The sequence below is a fragment of the Netta rufina genome, assembly GCF_964035555.1.
Source record: "Netta rufina genome assembly, chromosome: 1".
NCBI lineage: Eukaryota > Metazoa > Chordata > Aves > Anseriformes > Anatidae > Netta > Netta rufina.
The window spans coordinates 3,476,300-3,497,407 of NC_140123.1; the positions used below are offsets into that span (position 1 = coordinate 3,476,300).

General features: G+C 46.1%; 1 protein-coding gene across 1 annotated transcript in view; it reads right to left on the minus strand.

Annotated features, from left to right (window-relative positions):
- Positions 1-18,583, minus strand: part of PAK1 (p21 (RAC1) activated kinase 1) — a 66,311-nt gene extending 47,728 nt beyond the window's left edge. Inside the window, exons 1-2 of the mRNA XM_084295310.1 lie at positions 18,541-18,583; positions 11,148-11,271 (exon numbers count right to left, since the gene is read on the minus strand). The gene's annotated coding sequence lies outside the window, so the exon portion shown is untranslated. The remainder of the gene's footprint in view (positions 1-11,147; positions 11,272-18,540) is intronic.
- Between the last annotated feature and the right edge of the window lie 2,525 nt (positions 18,584-21,108).

Below are 21,108 nucleotides of genomic sequence, written 5' to 3' on the forward strand. Positions count from 1 at the left end.
CCACAGTATTTAAATGAGGTCAAATCCTGACCCGTTTTGTAAAGATTGCCCAGAAAACGTGTACAAGATTACCTCATTCCTGTGCTCCTGTCACCAAATTGCTGCCTGCCCAGCTCTTGCTCTCCCTTTCCAAGCCTTGCAGGCATCTCGCAGCATCACAGAGAACAAACTCCGACCAGCAGAATGCAGCAAGATGCATTCAGACCATCTGTTAAACCTACAAGGCACTGTCAGAAGATCTGTAAAGAGTGGGGAGTTGGTATTGAGCAGTGGGTACAATTTCCTTTTCACCAGTTTTTAAAGGTATTTTGGTCCCAGCTTGCACAGAACTGGAATATCACTTGAAGAGCACTTTTTAAAGGACCTTTTTTTTTTGGACCCTTAAACCTACCATTCTGTAACACTGTCATTAAAAATTGAGCTCAACCTTCAGAAGCTGGTCACCTGGATTATTATTATTTATTTTTTTTTTTTTTTATCAGGAAAGGGCTGTGTCCCAAGATCATGCTTCAATCCCGAGACCACTTCTTTCTGGAGATGACTGAGCATAGCAAAAAAAAAAACCAAGCTGACTGTGAAAAGTAACTTCAGATCAGTTTGTATGATTTCAAGTACCAGTTAGATAACGAGACTGCACATTCACAGACGTAGAAGGCACCAAACATAAGTCAGAGGGATGAGTCACGGTCTACAGTCCCATGGAGGCATCAAAAATCCATCTTTTTCCTCTGACCTGAGGAGGAAAATCACCCTCAAGGAGGAAGGTGGTGATCACCTTCCTACCTGAAATAAAGGTATAGTTTCTGCTCTATTCCACATCACATGGGATTCTCAAATTCCACTTTTCCCCTTACTTTTTAGCAGGAAGATAGATTTTAAAGACAGCTTGGGTCTGTAAGAAGGTTTTACACCTTCCTACCCCATAAAAGAGACAAAGTCTTCCAAAGTCAGGCTCTATGCATCAACAGAAGATCTTACCAATTTCCAAAGAGTCCTGCAGGGTCTATGAGAGTCATTTAAAAATCAGATTACCCCACAGACCCCATCAGCTTCATGAGCTAGGAGTGATTCCTGAAGAACAGGCCATGCTTTTGGGGGTGACCTTGCGCAAGCACATTGCTGGTTGGAGCTGTGCAAATGCAAAGACAACGGGGTGATGGGCAGAATCTGTCCTGCAGGATGAAATTTACTGCTTAGGGATCCCAAAAGGGCTCTGTTGCAGAAATTAGAAGATGTATTTTTTGCAGAAAGTCACTGGTACGTGCAAAGGTGGCGAAGGAGGTGGAACAAACCTCACAAATAATGCTTTGCTAGCTCTTGGGCTTGTTTTAGAAAACCCACAGCAGCAAAGACCTCAGGAGAAACACCAAATACCCTGGGCTTTGAACTTCATTGAGACAATTCAAAGTGACTACAGCTACAAGGCAGCCTTAAGTAACTTGCTGGGTCACGATCCAGCTGATTCGAAGAATCTGCGTGCAGGCTATTTACCCAGGAATTAACCCACTGCCTTGGAATGCGTTGCTTAATTTAGAAGAGTGATTACTTGCAGCACCTGCTGCCAGCCTCCCGGTATTTGCTATGCCAGCTTCTCCAGAATCAAGGCGAGGGCTTCTGAAATTATTTACATAAGTAATTAAGGAAAGAGCTATAAAAATAAGACTGCTAAATGTATAACGTAACAGTCAGCTCGGCTATCAGACGCGATTGAAACTTCAATTTTCAAAGCAAATAGCGTGAGTCAAGGCGGTCTGAAATGGCACAGTCAGCCTTCGTTAGGGGCTGCCATCCTCAAGCAGGCATCACACAGGGCTCAGGCTCCAAATCCCGTATGTGCATGACAACATCACCCCAGGAGAAGCCCTTCACAGCAGGAGAACCTTTGCATGCCTATGGACGCAGCCAGCCAAACAGCAACCTGCTGGCTTTAAAGCCAGTTTCCCCGCAGGCTTTACATCCAAAACTGAATCCACAGCAGCCTTGTCATGCAAGTTTGGTGCCTGAGCGCTGATGCCAGCAGGCAAAGAGGGGACGAAGAGAAGGGATGAAAGGATTGCTGACAAACAGGCTGTTTTCAAGGCCTTCTCCTAAAATCTCTGGTTACACCTACATACCATGTCCTTCAGCTCCAGCAATGCTGATGGAGAAGGAAGCCAAAATTTTGGCTGCTCTGACAAATCCAGTTTCAAGCATGAGGGGCTTTTTGGGTGTAAGGTTCTTTCTAGTGTAACTTCACCAACAATAAGAATGACCTTTCCCACTCTGCCTGCCCCCAAAAAATCAGCTAGAATCAACCAGGACAACCAGGTGGGGACTCAAAACACGTAAGAGTACTTAAAATGATTTCACGAGGCAGTGCAAATCTTCACCTTATTTGTAACTCCTGAATGCAATTTTATCCCGTTGGATAAACAACGGCATTTCAGTAATAGTAACTGAGAGGTTGGATGTTTCCTCCCAGAGCTCAGGAAAGCTGAGAATTAACCAGGGAGCCCAGCACCAAACAGGTCCGTCCCATAGTCAGCCTCCTGCTCGCTTGGCTGCCCAGAAGTTGGAAGCGGTTCAAGTCTGGGGGATTTCTGTTCCTCATCAAGACCGAAGTTATTTCCCAAATTCAGCTGGGATCTTAAAACTTCCTCCACGCGTTCAGAAGGATTTTTCAAGCAGCTCGGAAACAGCTAGCAGCCTAAAGCCCGCTTCCTCCCCTGACCCATATATATCAAGCCATAAAAGCTGCAAGCAGCCTGCACGGAGAGGCTCGCCTTTTAGGAGCAGGAACAAAGAACACAGCATTCCTGTCTGAGTGCAACAAAAACAGTTTGAACAAGATTTCAAAAGGTCGCAGCCGCTGCGGGCTCCCCGAACTCGAGGCATCCAGTTGCAATTCACGCTGCACGGCTCATCTCTTCGGAGCCCGAAAGCTTGGCTAAGTTTGCAGGTCTTTCGGGGACATTAAGCAGAGCACCAGCCTGCCTCGGCTCCAGACACCAGCTGCCTCTGAAGCCAAAGAAAACAAAGCAAAAGTCGAAGTGCTGAGGATTAGGAGATCTGTGCAAGCAAAATCCCACTTCACCCATCACTTCTCAGCCATGCAGCAGGCCAGAAAGCATCAGACTTCATATTATTCGTCAGGACGTCCTTCTTTCTTCACTTAGGGCTTGCATATAAAAGCATCTTCTGTCCTGTGCTGCTTTCACAGAGAACTCTGCTATTTTCTGAATAAAGAAATACCCTGAAATAGTTTTGGAGGACAAAATGACCAGGAGGGTCTTTAAAAAATGATATTTCTCTTTGTGTGTTTTTTTTTTCTTTTAAGCCTAGTCTTGCTGCCTAGAGAAAAGCACAGTGCAATTTCACGACCTTTTCCTGAATTTTAAGCAACAGACAGAAAATGATGCCTCCTTAAAACACGACTCAACGACAAAATGTTACCACCGTGGGTGAAGGAACGACTTCTGCTGTGTTCCTCCAAGGGAAAAACACCTGCAGGGCAACGCAGAACACCTGAAAGCAAACAGCTCCACTACCCACGTATAAACCAAGAAAGCGAGTTGAGAAAATCCCCCCAAGTTTACAGCAGAGGAGGAACACAGTCCAAGTTTCCCGATTCCTGCCCTGCTCCGGTTTTGGGGTTCGCATTTCCACCCTCTGTGCCTCTCTTAATTTTGAAAGCGCCTGCAGAGCGAGGCGAGGAGCTGCGCGGCGGGGCAGGCTGCCAGGCAGAAGCTGCTCGCTCTGGTCCTGCACCCAGAATGGAAACAGCTCCGAGAGCGGAGAAGGAGCCAGCAGCTCCCTGCTGTCAGCACCCAGCTCCTGTGCAATCCCCCTGATCAGGGAGAAAGGCAGCGCCTGCCACCTGTGCTCTGCCCCCAACACATCTGAGTCACGGCGCGCTGCATAGCATCACGCTAGCTTTCCCCTTTCCTCTTGAATGAAGCTCACAGGAATGTTCTCCTTCAAACCGTTAAATCCTTACCACGCTTGCTCCTGTTCCCTATCTCGTACAAGCAGAGATTTGGACCTGACACCAGGCTGCATCTCTGGTACCCTCCACGTGAAGCACATGGTGAGGCCTACCCTACCCCACAAAGCACGTCCAAGGTGTGATGCCACCATCGGATTCCTTTCTGTCCGCTCGTTCACATTTCTCTGCTATTCTAACTGGCTTGTCTTCGCCCCACCTGCTTGCTGATCTGCTCATAAAATCACAGAATCACAGAATCATTAGGGTTGGGAAAGCCCTCCAGGATCACCTGGTCCAACCACCCCCTACCACCAATGTCACCACCAAGCCCTGTCCCCAAGCACCACGTCCAACCTCTCCTTGAACACCCCCAGGGACGGGGACTCCCCCACCTCCCTGGGCAACCCGTCCCAAGGCCTGACCGCTCTTGCTGAGCAGAAATGTCTCCTCATTTCAATTTGCTCCTCCAAATTGTTTCCCCCTTTCATGGAAAGCTGATAGAAGACACCCATCAGTTGAGTGCAACTGCAAGGCCCCAGCATCTCCAGTTACTTTCCATTGGTTTTAAGCCCCTTGACACTTCAACAAGCACTTCAGTAAAACAAGAGCTGAACACCAAAACCCTCCACTGATCCACATAAGATGAGTATTTTGGACAAGAGGAGTCCAAATTTCTAGGCACTGTCTACAGATGCCTCCTTGGCAGAAAACAGAGGTATAATAAAAGCGACAGAAATCCTTTAGAGATCTCAGTGGCATCAGTATTTTAGTTTGGACTTTCACAGCAAAAATAAAAGTTATCTGCCCTTTATATCACTGGATGTAATGAAGAGACATGGCAAACCTCTCCAGGGTTTTTGCTTCCAGAAAAAATAATTGCCAGCCACCACCAGGTTCAGCAGGACACCACAACGTCACAACCTTGCTGTCCATCAGTGGCTTAACTTCTTCAACATCCCACTGAAATGTTGATAACAACGTTGGCAAGCTGCCTCCCAGTTTACCTTTCCAAAAGAGATGCTCGCTTCAGCCTCCATAAACAAAAGTCAATGTTAATGACATGCCAAGTTTGACTCATAAGACTCATTAGCATCTTTACAGAGCTTGCGGTTTGTTTTTTCATATTTCCCTTTGTGCAGAGTGAAAGAGATCCTCTTTAATTTACATGCCCTCCTTGCAGTACTGCAACAATCGAGTTTCGCCACTCTTATCACTTCTTTCTTCTTAAGAGAGAAAACAAATAAAAGACCAAGTGAACACCCTGGGTTTTCCCTCCTTAATGGCACAGAAACATTTTACTCATCTGCTCCCTGTCCCTTTCAGGCTTTACAACTGAAATCAAAATTTGGTTATAGCATTTTTGAAAAAGTATGAGGTACACATCCACTTCTAAAAGGTTCATTTGTGACTTCCAGTATGATTTATTTTCCATTTTCAGAGATTCAGAGAACCACCCTGACCCAATCCCACTAACTCCAAAGCAACCCAACTGGCTGATGCAGACGATGCTTTATCACAACAGGCACCTCTGCCTCAAGTCCCAGTGACCAGCACAGAGGGAAACATCTGTCCCAAAGGCAGGACTGTGACCCGTGAACACACATGGGTTTAGTTGCAGTGGCTGCTCTCACCCCAGGAGCTGTAGGAGATGGACAGCGTTGCAATATAATGCACTGGGCATGGAGGCAGAAGTTCTTTGAGCTGGCATCACACCATGGCTGAGAGGACTTAAAGGTCGATTCATATCCCATTTGGCCATCCCCACTACCAGGACGACAACGTCCAGCAGAGCTACACCCCACCACACCTGAAGCTACCCAGAACCACAGATTAGCACCCCAAAAAAAATACAAATAAATAAATAAATAAATCAAGCTGCAGTTCAACCTCCTTGGCTGTCAGCCAGCCCGGGGTGAGTCCCACAGCTAGAGAGGACCTGAGAGATGAGAATCAGGCCTCCCATCTGTGAGGCAACCGATTCTGCTGGCCTCTTCATCAGTCCCTCGGGGCTGTTTTCACTCTCTCATGAGAATCTGGGATAGAGTTATGTAAAGCAGATTCCTTGCCCTTAATTAAAATAGAGTTCACATGCACACCCTGCTGAAGGCAGCATTAAAAAAAAATAAAATACAAACACTTCTATGAGGGTTGAGTAGCTTATAATTAAAAAAAAAAACTCAGCGCACACACAAGGGAGTGTCAAATGCTTGCCAGCCACCTGGATAATCGCTTCCTCCAAAAAGCTGCAGAAGAGAGCTCTGGGGAAAGGAAGGTCACACAGACTCTTGCAAAGGCAATGCAGGTGGGATTTGCCTTGCACAGGTAAGAGCTGCAAAGCCTGCCCCCAAATTCCACCTATTGCAAGGCCATGTAGCACTAATTCTTCTTCAAAGAACTAGTACGCTCTTCCATCTGTTTTAAAATCAACGCCCTCCTTGTTTTAGCCAAATTCCCCCTGGTTGTAACCGCATGGGATCTGATGGACAAGTTTCACACTCTGCTCGATGTGCTGACTTTACCCTTTAAACCTCACCCAGGTTCCTCCTCCTCCTCCTCACCGACAGCTGAATTCCAGCTTTTTTTTTTTTTGCCTCTCCTTGGAAGGCAGCCCGTCTCTTCGACCCTTTCAGCTGCCTTTCTGTTACTCCGTTGTACCCTTCTGCAGACATACAGACCAGAACTGCACACCAGACATGAGATGTGGGTGCACCGAGTGCTTACACCATAGCAAAATTACACCATTCATCCCATCCCTGATGAACACAGTAGCTTTTTTGGTTGCTGCTGCATGGTGACGTTTCCCTTTCCACCCTGAAAAGCAACGTTATACCCAATATTTTACCTCCGATTATTCGTGTGGCTTTCAGTCTCTAAGACAACCTTTCCTCAAACCTTGCAGCAGCTTCATATCTTGGCAAAAGTCTTCTGCAAATCCAAACATACTGCATCCACTTCAACCCCTTTCTTTCCACAGACCCTCACGGGGGTGGCACAGGAGGATTTCCGTTTTCGGAAGCCTCACTGCCTCTTTCCCAGCAGCAAACATTCATCCCCGTGTTCCTTGTTTCTGACTTTTCCATTCCTAAAAACTGGTAGTATGACCCTTTAGTGTGTGGTTCCCAGGATCCCCTCCAGAGGCCTTTTTATAGATGGGAATTACACTGGCAACCACCCCGGTCCTCTGGCACAGTGGCGGTCTGCAGTGATAAACGAAACAGCTCGGGCAGCAGCCCTGCAGCTTCACATTCAAGTGCCTCAGGACAGCTGGTTGAGTGCCACTCGGCCTTGGTGACTTATCAACAACTCATTTATCTATTTGGTCCAATTTTTCTTTTATATTTCTGACCTACCAGCTAGAAACGGCGTGGATTATACCCCAATGGATAATACAATCTCCACATCCTAATGGATATAAAGAGCAAGGGGTGCAGATCCAAGCACTGCCAGTGCAAGTTTGGGACAGGAGAAATTAAGGACTAAGGCAGGGGTGGCTCCTGGCTGAGGTCCTCCTTGTCGTTGAGGCTGGCTGTCGTGGAAAGCAACTTTTGTGCAAGCTGCTGTGAGGACACTGACAGATGTCATGCAGTCAGGGGTGCCAACAACTGCAGCTTTACATGTTTTACCCTGCCTGAAGTACTAAAGCAGTTCCGTTTCTCACTAGCACATCCCTGAAACACCCCAAGCACGGACACAAGGTCAGTGAAGTCCTTTCAGATGAAGCCATGTGGAGCCACCTGCCTGCACAGAGCAGAGACCAAAAGAGTTTCCTTCTTCCTCACCCTCCAATTCCTTGCCACATGTACCTTTCAGAAGCCCATAAACAGTCCTGCCCTCCTCACTACATGTATGTAGGTTTTTATCTTCCTTTTGAGTCAATCTCGCTAGCCCCACAGTCATTCCTGTTGCTTTTCCTTAATTTCATCCTACTAAAAGTTAACAAGGATCAAAGATGGCAATTGCTTCACAAAAAAAGAAAAATCTCCTCACCCCTCATATCGATTAACAACATCAGACCCAATTTTCAGAGAGATATTTAAGAGTTTTTAAAAATACTTTACCGGCTTATGTGCCAAATCCCAGCAGCATCCAAGGGAATCGAGCACCCACGCGCTTTCTGGATTCCCACTAGATGCCTACCCAAATCTTTTAGTACGTAATCACATGAAACACTCCACTTTTATTCTCAAGGTTAGGCACTCAAAGTGCTGCTAAAACAGTCCCTGAATGTTCCCAATGAAACCCACAGGCTACTACCAGAGTTATGTCCCCAGGTTACTAAAAAAAAAATGACCAGATTTTTTTTTGTTGTTGTAGTTCCTTCATGTTCAGCAGATCTCACCAAATACCTGCTGCACAGTTCCTGAAAATTTTTCACCTTGCTTTCATCCTGGCTATGGCACAAATACTGCCAGTCTCTGTACGTATTTCAGGCTGTTCAGATTTGTGTTTTCCTGTTCACCCTTGGGCCTGCTGCTTCTGTGTTGCCCTTTACACCTGCATGACAAAAGAAAGCACTTTACCTCTCCATCACAGTTGTTTTATTCTCTCTGGGAGCCTTTATGGACAGTTTTAGGTGGAAGGCGACAAAGGATGTCAGCACCTCGATGAACAAGACAAGATAATTTGTACAAGAGATGACTCCTGCACTACACCACTTCAGTTATGAACTGAAGGACTGCAAAGCGGAAGGAGCACAGGCCACCATCAGGATTATTTAATAACGTCAGTTAAACTAGCAGCAGTATTAGCACCTTAATTCTGTCTTGGATGAAAATTAATGTTTCAGCAGGACACCAACAAGATGTTTGGTCCCAGATGAAAGCTTATAACCCGTTGTGGAAAGCATCCTTTCATTTCTGAATCATCTGATTACTAGAAAGCATATAATGCTCACAAGATACTACGCAGGCAAACGATGGGAAACCCCAAAAATGCTCTGCTACACCAAGATGTGCATTTGGAAAGCATTCCCTAGGCAAAGCCTGGAAGTCCTTGCTTCACTTTCACTTCACTTTCAGCAACCTGGTCTAGAGGAAGGTTTCCCAGCCCATGGCAGGGGATGCAAGTAGATGATCTTGACCCAAAGAGATGATCTTTGGGTCCCTTCCAACCCAAATGGCAGGGATTACAAGCATTGTGCTTCCACGTTAGCATGCCTAAATGTGCTCAGCTATGAGCACCTTCACCCCCTGATCACAGTCCCCCACAAAAACTCAAGCACGCTCCCAGCAGGTGGAGAGGGAACTGTCCTCTCCTTTCCTCACGCCCTCAGTCTCCAAGACAACACAGATTCAGAATTATGCTCCTAATATTCATTTTTAGCTGACCACATCAAAAAGAAAACAGCTGCCAACAGCCACATCCTCACTTTATAGTTTTGTGATGAGATGGGGCGGAGGGGAGGGTTGGTTTCTGGAAAAAAAAAAAAAAGGCAAACACAAGTTTCTAATCTGTTAATCAAGAAGAATGCAAAGTCAACCACAGATTCTTTCCTTCTGAATTTGTAGGGTTAGTTCATTAGAAAATTTAGGATCACGGCTCTTACAGAGAGGCCAAACAGTTTTTATGCTGAAGCTCGCACAAATTAAGCTGGAGATGCCTTCTACTGCTCACCCCAGTGAACAGAAAAACATTAATAAGAGCCCAACCAGTGAAGTGCATGAATTTACAGGAGAGGAGGATGACAGACCAGAGATCACACATGTCAAGGGATTTACCCGTGCCTACATGAGGTACAGGTGGAACGGATTTTATGATCTCAAGTCTTCAAAAGCAAACACAGCTACACCGCAGGTAGGATGAGATCACCTTGCTGAAGTCACTGCTCCTGGATACTGAGCCAAAATAACAGGGAGGGAACCAGAGAGCAACTGAACATCAGCAGATACTCAAGACATGCACTGTTATATTAAACGTGAAGCTTGATGACAGAAGTAAGTATGATGTTAAGAGCACAAAAAAATTGCCTCTTGGATAAAATTGTTTTAATCTCTGTCACCACTACCTCCCGAACCACATACTGATTTATGCCACATGTCAGCATCTGACCACATTTTTCTGGAGTGACAAAAAAACACCAAAAACCAGCTCTCACAAGCACTGTTGGTGGCTTTTGGACCAAGTCCCAGGATGAATAAGTATTGGATCAGATGGCAGGCAGGGCTCTTGCAGGATGTACCTCGTATGACAAAAGGACTGGGCATCTAAAATAGGCATCTAAAGGGGCATCTAAAATAAATCGGATGTTTTTATTTAAGGAAAAAAGAAACCATGATCCTGACAATGCCATAATCAGCTGCAGGAGATGAAGCAAACTCAAGCTGAGATCATTTAAACATGAGCGTTTTTTAAACAGACAATAACATTAAAAGTGGTCATAGCACACAAGGAAAGACATTTTTGGTTGGATCCAGAAAATGAGTGAGCTCTTACAAATATGGCCAGCTCATCATTTCTGAATGTTTGTCTTTTGCAACTCATGGACACATTTCAGGGACACAAACACAGACCGAATGAAAAAGCTGGCACTTGAAAGTCAACAAAAAGAGCTAATGAGATGTCTGATCTTTAAACCTATACTTGCCTTTTTTAATTTTTTTTTTTTTTTCTGTTACCCTGACCCTCCAAAACCCGTCTTCATGATGAGTAAATCAGAAACAAGTTTTGGGAGGGGAGGCTGTTACCGCGAGCTGGCAGGATGCTGTTTCAGCAAGTACCACTTCCATGTGAAAGCCCGAAGTCCTACTATGACAGTGCAGTGAGTCACCGAAGAATTTAGACACTGCTTAATGCTAAAAATTGACACTGTTTTGCTTTGTCTAACTGGAGGAAGTGCCTTTATTGAACCTAGAATTCAAACACTGCCTATGACCGTCTGCCTCCCTTTAAAGGCAGCCTACACAGAATATAACGCTTGTGTTCTTCTTGCTGGCTTCCAGAAAAGCCTTGGAGGAATCTCAGCCTTTTTTTTTTGCTTTCTTCTTCTTGAAGAAAAAGCCATTCCCTCAGCCCTTCCAAATGAAATCCCCACATTTAGAGATTTCCAAGTGTCCCAGCAGCAAAATTGCCTTCGTGATAGAGGAACTCAATGAGCCTAAGGTTTCTTCCCCCTGTCCAACCTTTATCCCCCTCCCAAGCCCTGCAGCAGCTGCTTCTTATTGGGGTGGAAGACAAAGCACACTACCTCCCTACTGCTCATCTGCATGTGATCAGCATCTTCAGGACCGCAGATGTTTTAGGGCTCCATCTCTCATCAGTCTCGATGATGGCGAGGGAAAGCAAAGATCGACAGGAGACGAACAAGGTTACTGTAGGAAGGGAGAAGGGAAAAAAAAAAAAAGAAAAGACAGGCTTTAAGAGATACCGTAAAGGAATAGAAACAGAGGGTGGGAAAAAAAAAAAAAAAAAAAAAAAAAAAACAGAAGGAATGCAAAAGTTAGTTCCCACGTACACACTGAGTTACATTTAATAGGATTGCCAGTGCTCCCAGATATGAAAGGAGAGACAGCAGCCCAACACTGCCAGGCTACAGCTTCATCAAGATACAGCATCAATTTTGCTCATCTGAATGTCTTCAAAATCTTGTTTAGACAGCATGAACATGAGCAAGGGAGCTAGGGATTAAAGCCAGACAGGAAAAGTAGTTCTGTTCCCATCCTTTCATTCCTTTTGGCACTGGTTTAATAGTGGAGGAGACTTCTGCTGCTTCTTGTGAGTTTCGTTCAGCCTTTTTAATTATTATCTCTGCTATCGAGAGAGTCAAAAATTGCATAGAAGAATTTGTAAGGTAGAAGACTGCAATTTTTACCTGTCACCTTATTACCAAGACATGTAGGCTGACGCAACGATGAGAAATTCGATGAGCCAGAAATTAGAAAAGATGTTTTTTTATGAGATCAATGTCACTGTGATACAACTGCTATCACTGGTGCTGCAGTTCAACCCCTCCTTCTTCCCTTCCCAACTTCTCTGGCTTTCTGTAAGGCTACCCAGGGAAGATTTTGGTGATTGTGCAGGACTCATTTATACTAAGCTGGTGTTAAGATGCTCTAGACACCCTCACTTTCCCACCCAAAATTAGGAACTGGAGGCTCAGCCTTGCTTCAATCTCATTATTTAAGTCTTCAAGGCACATTTGGCTCAATTTCTGACATTTTTCTCTCCGGATAGGAGTGGGAGAAGTCTCCTTTGTGTGACACAGATTTTTGCATAGCTTTCTCATCCCCAGAAGCTTGGAGCTGAACAGGACGACCAAACACCTTACCACACCCCCACAACATGCATGCATTTTTACCAAAGAACCTCGGCAGTTTGATTATCAGAAAAGCAAATGGTTTAAATGAAGAGTTATGGAGCATGATCACCAGCCATTTCCAGGCTGCCCCCTTTTAGCTCAGCTCCCAAAGCCTTCCCGTTATCATCTGTTGCAATGCCACGGAAGCAAGGCTGAAACTGAACTCGCATCCAATTCCCAAGCGGGGCCGAAGTCAACACAACAGCAAGGCCAAACGGGGATGTGAGCTCTAAGTTGTGGTTAGCATTTTGTGGTTTCAACAGGAAAGTTAGCTCCCCCGGGCAGTCCAGCAAGACAATCGAATCAAACATTTGTGGGAAAAAAAAATTAGCGGTGACCACATCCATTAAAAGTGCCGTTTGGTACAGCCCTCAGAGAATCTGTACTAAATAATCACTCCAGGGTCTTCATTTCATGTCTTCATCCTCCTCCACCCCACTCCTGCACGGAAACCCAGTGTTCCTACCGCAATTCCTCATTTCAGCAAAAAGTGCCAAGGGCCAAGTGCTTCAACCCATCTCCAGGAAATCCTTTATTAGAGAGATTATTTGAACAAAGCACAATACAGAGTAAAAACAAAACCAGAGATTGACATTGGAAATTAAGCCTAAAGTCATTTAAACTTCCACAAGAGCAACAAATCCGTAGCCTGAAAACTACATTTCTGCGTTATAACAGATATATATTTCTGAATAATAAAGAAAAATGTCACACTTCCTTTTTATGAACTAACATTCCCTTTCCCAAACTTGTTTCTTGAGTTCCTGAGCTTAAGTTTCCCTCGATATGCTTTGTTTTTAAATAGATTTGTCTGATTTTCTAAAACGAAATTGAATATCTGCCTTTTGACCTTAACTATAGAGTCATCATTTCAGTGATACACTTTATTACTCACTCCCAATTAAAACAACTTTTAGCCAGTACATACTATGACTAAGTCTTCCAGTTTATTTAAAACAATGGTCTATTAAAAACAACGTTTTACTAAATAAAACGCAGACAAACTTGGGCTACAATAAGAGTTAACACATTCTGTGGTTAGCAAAGGAAACGATGCTAAAATTTGCCTTGAGTGAGGTGTTCCTGAAAGGATAAGGACATGGAAATTGTTCTATTTCCAGAAGAACTGCAAAATGTAATGGATGTTTTATAATTGAGTGTCTTATTAATTTTAATGAACTAATAAATATTGCATTTCAAATTTGTATGTGCCCATTGGCTGCTCATTCCTTTTTGTGCTATGTACTCCCTGGTCTTTGCAGCTGTTCAATTCACCTTTTATTGCGAAGGAACGTCTGAGTTCAGACTCAGGTGAGCAGTTTAATGAACTAGAATAAGCAAGGGATACATTATAAGCCTGGCTTCATTTTTTTTCCCTTCTAACTCAACAGAGAGAGTTACAGAGCTCAGCAATGGCCCCAAACACATGCGACAAAGGAACAGGGCCTTGAGCTGAAACAAACCCAGTAGCTTCAGTAGGACAGACTGAATTTACTGGGACAAAAGGATCTACTCTTCCCTGCTTGCTGGTGGAGGAAACCGGTTTATCCTTCATCCCAAACAAATCTGAATTATGGGCATGCACGAAGTCTACACTTGTCTCTGACGTAGCTTCTCCAAAGGAAGACTGAAGTAAGACATTCTTGAAATACCTACTAAAGGCAAACGACAGATTCATCCTGGCACAAAGCCTTTAAATTAAACTTGCCGATGAAACTGCAGAACGTTCACTTACAGATAGCTGGGAAAATAAATCCCATTTTTACAAAAAGAATCATTTTTCCAAGCAGCTTGAGTCAAGTGGCCAAGAGACTCGTATCTTAAGATCAGCAGAGAATGTAATGTGCTAGTGCAGAAAAATATATTGGAAATTCTTTATGCTAAAGAAACAATAATGTATTTCATGTTATACAAAGCTTTCTGTGGGTAAACGAGGAGAAAGAACGTTTGCAGCAAGACACCAGTTCAAGGGAAAGATATTTCTCACTCCAGCTCCTGTTTCATGAATAGGATGCACGCCCTAAGAAATGTGCTCCATCAAAAGAGCCACCATATAAAACACTTCTGTGAAACTTACAGTCATTACAAGAACTGACAGCTCAAGGCCCTACTCGCAGAAAGTAACTCCAAGGTAGTGCTGTTACTCCTTCAGAAGGAGTAAGGACTTTACATCACCTGGGAACTGTGGACAGTACATACATCAAGCTCATACAAGCAGGAGGCAACGCTTTAGGGTAAACCCAGGCGACTCCCCTTGCCCCCAAAACACACACAATATGAACAGGAATTATTTTCCTCCCCCATTATCCATTTAGGTTACATGTATGAACTAATTTCATGGAAAAAGAAGAGAACAAAACACAAAACGCTTGTACACAACATGGATTTGCCACTTGACTTGCTCGCAGTCCATAGCTAAAGGCCAAGATCAAGGAGATGCTTGCAGCTCTATGTCATATAATTCAAGGTAGGCACGATTTATCACATGCCATGCCTCTTATACTTTAATCGGGATCACAAAGGACTATTGTAGGAAGAATTATTTCCTTTTCAGAAAGTACATCTGTGTACTGCTTCGGCAATCTTCTGAATTGGTCTTTTTTTCCCCAAATAGGACTTTAATTCTAACCCACCAGCGATTTTTTTCTCTTTTTTTTTTTCATCACCTGAGATGCTAAAGGGACACGTCATTTGCAGCTTCGTGACTTCACTGATGCTAGCCTAGATGTAGAAAGAAGAGTGACTTTAAGGCGGTAATACTGGTGGTAAGGGTGAAATAAACTGGCTTTATAGCAGGTCCAAAGAGCACGGATGGCAAGATGGAACAAAAGCATGGAAGTACAGTTATCGTTTAACCTGTGTCTAAGACAAGATGAAAGAGATAGAGAATGGCCATCACTGGTTATATGACAGGAAGCCAGAACACAAGGACTGCCAGTTTAAACAGCTCTTCCACAGCCCAGCCACTTTACCAGAAGTATATTGGTATGTAAACCAGACCTCCCTACTTCCACTGTTTCATCAAATTCCCCTGGAAACGCACTTAATCGGATGGCTTTTTTTTGGTTTCCCCTTGCCCAGCCCAAGCAAACAATTGCTAAAAGGAAGGGGACTCAGGGAAGCTGTGAAAATCCACTGCTTTCGCCAGAGGGTTTGGTGCATCCCCAAATTGAGATGGGTAGGAGAAAATCCCCCGAGCTACCTGCCTCATACACCGCAGCAGGCAATGAGTACAGCGAGCCATCAGCATTTTTTCGAGTGCAACTCTCTGACCTATTTTAAAACGCCTACTGGAGGATGAGACATAGCGTGTCCTAAAAGGGCCTTTTTCCTTTCTGCGGATGATACAGAGAGCTCGGAGCAGCGATACTGCCATCAAGGGACTCCCACGAAGGGTCCCCAAATGGTGACATTCAGCCGAAAAGGAGCCAGAGCACAGCACAGAATAGAAAATCACAGCATGGCAGGACCCAGGCTGCATCTACAGCTCCGAGGATGTGCCCAGGGAAGGAGAGGACAAAAATAAAGCATCCTCCCCTTGCACAAAGCCAGGAGTCCTTGTCGCCAGCGCTGCCCCTCGCAGCCCCAGTGTCCACATCTACGCGTGCCGCACGCAGCCGCAGCCAAGCTCAGGAATACGAAAGGGCATACGAAAAGCAGCCCAAATCATTTTCTCCATACGAGCAAGCGCCAACACAAGCAGAACATTATCTACATTCTCCCCAGTTCCTCCACAGGCCAAATATGTGAGCCCAGCTCCTTGCCCAGCACACAAGAAGGGCTCTCAGACAGTGCAAATCTGGCACACAACATTCTTTCGCCTTCCCACAGAGGTTAAAAAGCCAGCAAGAGATATCCCTGTACATGTCAAAGGGCTAAATACTGACTAAGGTTTAAAGAAATACGTGTTTTCTTTACAGATGCTCAGCCTCGGCCCGTTCCTTGCGCCTCCTCACGAGGAGGGGTTGTTTTGCAGGCTCTTTGCAAAGTGCACTTGCTTCTCTTATCAGCTGTGGTTGACAGGATGAACTGCAAACCCCGATCACTTGAAGGGTGGAGCTCAGGATCCAGCATTTTGCTGCTGAGAACAGCCTGCTTCAACCCCAGGTGGTTCTGCACACCCTTAAAATATAAAGAAACTGGGCCGTAACAGCTGCGGTTCTGAAATTACGAGAGTTCCCACACCTAGGAAGTGAGACAAGGTGCAGAAAAGAGAGAAAGAAGCCACACCAAAGATCACTCATATATAAAGTTAAAAAAAATAATAATAATCTAGATAGCAAACTGGGTGAAATTCATGCTTTTGTAGTCAAAGCTGAGAAAGCTCTGCACAGACCTGGAAAAGGATCCACGAGAATCAGAAGAAATCAAAGAGTTGTTTTAACCTTTTAGGCAAAAAAATAAATAAATAAATAAAAAGTTAGCATTTTCAGCCTATGGCAAACAAGGCAGTCAAAACCACAATCAACAAGAAATGTATTTTCACTCGTGGAAGTTACGCATGGGTTGTTCCACGTTTCTTCTAACACCGCCATGATGAAGAGCGTGAGCCGAAAGCCTCGCGTGTCCTCCCCTTTTTTTCTCAGCAACATCCAAATCACACAGTACTCAAAGATTTCTCATCGTCATGCTACAAAAGAGCATCTTCCTCTTCAATTTTACTCTTGGCTTTCCCTTCCCAGTCCACAAACAGTAGTTACATCACCTCCTTTGACACAGCCTCTCCCCACAGGGCTCGGGAAGGCTGCACACCCGCCTGGCTTAAGAGTTTCTCACCCTAAACTTATCTGCCCCGTGTAACATAGCTGGAGAACAAGAGACAGGGGCAATCCCCAGCTTAACAAATTCAGCATTCGGCCACATTTAAGTTCCCTCCGTGCTGCCTGTTCTCCCTGGAGAGACAAGCTCGCCCTCTCTGACTAATCCACAGAAAACGCAGAGGGAAAAATTCATTTCCAAGCGGACACCCGCTCGAATTGTTCCACCAGGAGGAGTTTTTGCCAGCTTTATCCTAAAAACCCGCGAGCGAGACCCCCTGCTAAAGGATGTCGGAGCAGTCCAGCACCAGGAAACTCCAGGAATGGGGACGGAGGAGGCAATTTGGCGAGAGGCGGCCGTGAGTCACTGTGCAAAGAGTGAAACTGCGAGCAAAGAGAACAAACACCCTTCCGCCCGTGCCCGGCACGGCCGTTTCACCCTGCTGCCATGCCTTGCTTTCGCTTTAAAAAGCTTGGCTGCACCTCTTTTCCACTTGTTCTTGATCTAATATGTAATAGGGACAGACACCCGGCGTGCCTAATAACCCCATAAAGTGCAGAGCTGCCACCTGGTAGCAAGCCCCCAGCGTGGGGAGAGGTCCTGATGTCTTTTTATTAGTAAATCTTGCTCCTGCAGAAGAAGAACTGGAGGTGAGGGGTGAAGAAACGAGGCAGAAATGCTCAGCAGGGGCCAACGCACCACGGCACGCAGACGGATGGAGGCAGCTCTCCCCGTTTTTTGGGATCGCTCAACCCCACCAAGAAAAGCAGAGAGAACGGGGGTTTTGCAGGCGGCGAGCTGGGGATTTGGGGCTTTTCTGTGCATGGGGAAGGGAGGAGAGTTGCAGCCCCAGGAGCTCGTCCTTGGGGCTCTCCGAGAGCACCCAGAGGTGGCACCCATCCCGCAGGGTCCCTCCTGTCCCACTCACGGACAGGAGCCCCGAGCAGGGTGCTGGAGACCTCATTAAGGTCCCGTCCAGTGGGAATTAAGCCCCGATCCCAAGCCCAGCTTGGCTTTTAAGGACTTTCATGGCAAAAAGCCACGACCTCAGACACGCACGTGGAGTGGGGTGGGGGGATGAGGGCAGACACGCTCCCACCTCCCCATCCCTGTGCACCAGCCACCCCAAAAATACCCCAAAGGGGCTGCGTCCCCCCATGGCTTCAGCTCCTCGCCTCTTTGGGGTCACCCCCCAGCACCCCCCTCCAGCCCCATTCAGGACGGGGGTGCTGGGCAAACCCCAGGGCTGAACCCCGAGCTCCCTCTCCCCAATCCTCTGCCCCAAACACCCCAAAAAAAAATAAAAAACCCTGCACAACCCGGAGCTGGAGCCAAATCCCTTTGTTAAACAACCGAGCCGGGGAGGCAGGAGGGAGCCGGGCTGTGGGGAAAAAAGGGGGGCGCCCCTTTCCTAATTAAAAAAAAAAATAAGAAAAAAAGAAAAAACAAGGGAAGAAGAGGAAAAAACAAATAAAAAGCCCTTCTCTCCACCCTTCTCGGGTGGGAAAGGGAGGAGAGGACTCACCTCCTGCCCGCTGCAAGGTGCCGCCGCCCGGCCCCGCTCCGCTGCGCTCCCCACGCCGCCCTCCGGCCGCCCCAGCGCCGCCTCCCTTCGCCCTCCCCGCCTTTGTCCCTGCCTCTGGCTCCGGGAGGGGGGTCCCCGCCCCATTAACACCCCCCTAAAATCTCCCTAACACCCTCCCCCTACAGCCAAGGTGGGCTGGAGGGGCTGGGGGAGAGGCGGGGTCCCCCTATTCACACACACCCCATTCATTCCTCCTCCCCATTCATTCCTCCTCCCCCCCCCTCCCCCCAGCAAGCCAGGATAAAAAGTTGCTTTTTGTATTATTTTTATATATTTACCACCCCCCTACCTCCAAGATTGGCTGCCGGAGCTGGGAGAGAGGCAAGGTCCCCCCATTTCCCCTCCCCATTCATCCCCTCACCCCCATTCCTTCCTCCCCCCATTCATTCTCCCCACCCCCAGCAAACCCAGCTGAAAAGTTTTTTTGTTTGTTTGTTTTTTAATATTATTTTTATATATTTACCACCCCCTTACCTCCAAGGTGGGCTGCTGGGGCTGGGGGAGAGGCAGGATCCCCCCCATTCCCTCCCCATATTCACCCCCCCATTCATTCCTTCCCCCCCCAGCGGTGAAAAGTTGTGGGTTTTTTTGTGTGCTTCATTATTATTTATTTTCCTGTTTTATTTCTTCTTATTTATTTATTTATTGGAGGGCTGGGGGGCACGTTCCCAGCATAGCTTCACCCCTGGAAGAAATCTTTGGGGCTGTAATCCAGCCTTGGTGCAAAGCTGGCTGCCCAGCAGCTTTATGGGGTGAAGGAGGGAGAGCGGGGTTGGCCTTAATTATTTATTATGGTTGGCCGTAATTATTTATTATGGTTGGCCATAATAAATCGTTCCTGGGCATCCCGGCAGCGTGGCAGCCCGGCAGGGAGCAGGTCACCAGGCAGGGCTGACTCAATTCCTGCGATTCCTATCGCACTGTACCATCGCCAAGCCGGCTCCGTCGTGCCAGGGAGTGCGTGTTCCTGTGGATCCAAAAAAAAAGAGAGAAGGAAAAATGGGCTCTGCCCTGCTCCTGGGCTGCACGAGGTGAGATTTGTGTACCTTATAATTCAGGGATATCGGCTCGCTGAAAACTTGTCACCCTACTTAACAGAAGAGTTTTCTGCTCGGGTCTCGTGACGAGGAAGAGGAAGGATTTGATGGCATGGATGTTCACGGGCTGCCTGCTCAGAACCCGCTGTCTAGACATACAGGCATTAAATGTTTAGTGAAGCAGGTAAATATGGGCAAAAGGGAGGCAAATAACACAGGTCACCACGTCTGCCCTGCCTTTGCACCCGTACGACAGCGCTGCCACGGTCTTGCCCTTCCCCCTCATACCAACAGTTATCAGTTCCCCTGATAAGTTTGTCCAGGAACTAAAGCAGCAGAAAATGAATCCCACAGAAAAAAAATAAATAAACAAATAGAGGAAGCGAGAACGCAAGGCCAGGGCTGGCAGGGAAGGCTGGGCTGGCGGGGAAGGTTGGGCTTGCAGCAGAGCTGATTTCAATGAGCTTAACCTGTCGTGGGACGGCACGCTCAGAATTACTTCCTCTGCTGGATAGATTTAAAAATTGATTCGAAACCATTCAGACTGCATGAGCTCACCCGAAGCAGGGTCTGCATGTAGGATTTCACCTGGACACGAGGCCAAGGTGTTTCATCAGCACAGGGCAGCGTATCGGTGCCCTCCTTCACAGGCAGCCACCATCAGCCTTATCAAGAAACCCTCATCAGAGCTGTAGTTGGAACTGAAGACAATTACCTTTCTGTCCTGTGCCGAGACCTGACGAACAACTTCCTCCTGTACTGTACTTTAGATCACGAAGCCTCCTAAGGAGTGGGGATGCGCGCTGATAATTAAAAAATAATAATAGATTTTGAAGCCAGGCAAGAGATTGGCCCAAAGAGCTCATAAAATGCATTCTTTGCAAGATATTTTACCAAATGCTTTTAGTCAACTGCTTAACAATAAAATGGAGAATGGTGGCGTAAGGTTAATTGCAGTGGTTGACTTAAGGGCTGGCCCACATACAGCTGGTTTATATCTGTATAAACCCTGTTATGGTGGTTTCAATATCTGTATAAAGGTACTTACAGCAGCACAAAATAACCAGGAGGATGTTGTACTGTAATTACAGGTGTTTTAAAGCCACTTAGAGCTGAGGAAAGGCTTTATCTATGCACAGGTTAACTCGATTCAGAAATCATTTCAATTGAATCTTTCCATATTCCCTGCCAAGGGGTTTCAGCAAAACACTCAGGACTGTATTCTTACATTTTATTATCCTACTCTATAGTACTGAGGAATCCTAAAGAGTTATCTTGAAAGTGTATCCTGGGATATACCCTTCTGAATTTACCCAAATTTCAAAACTCCTTTGTCCGAAACTATTGCTGGATATTTCAGAGGAGATTCCCAAACATATGGAAGGAGAGGTGGTTGGGATTTCCATGCACAATATCAGAATGGGGTATGGAGCTACTGCTGCAAACCAGAATTTGGTACTTGAGACAGGAA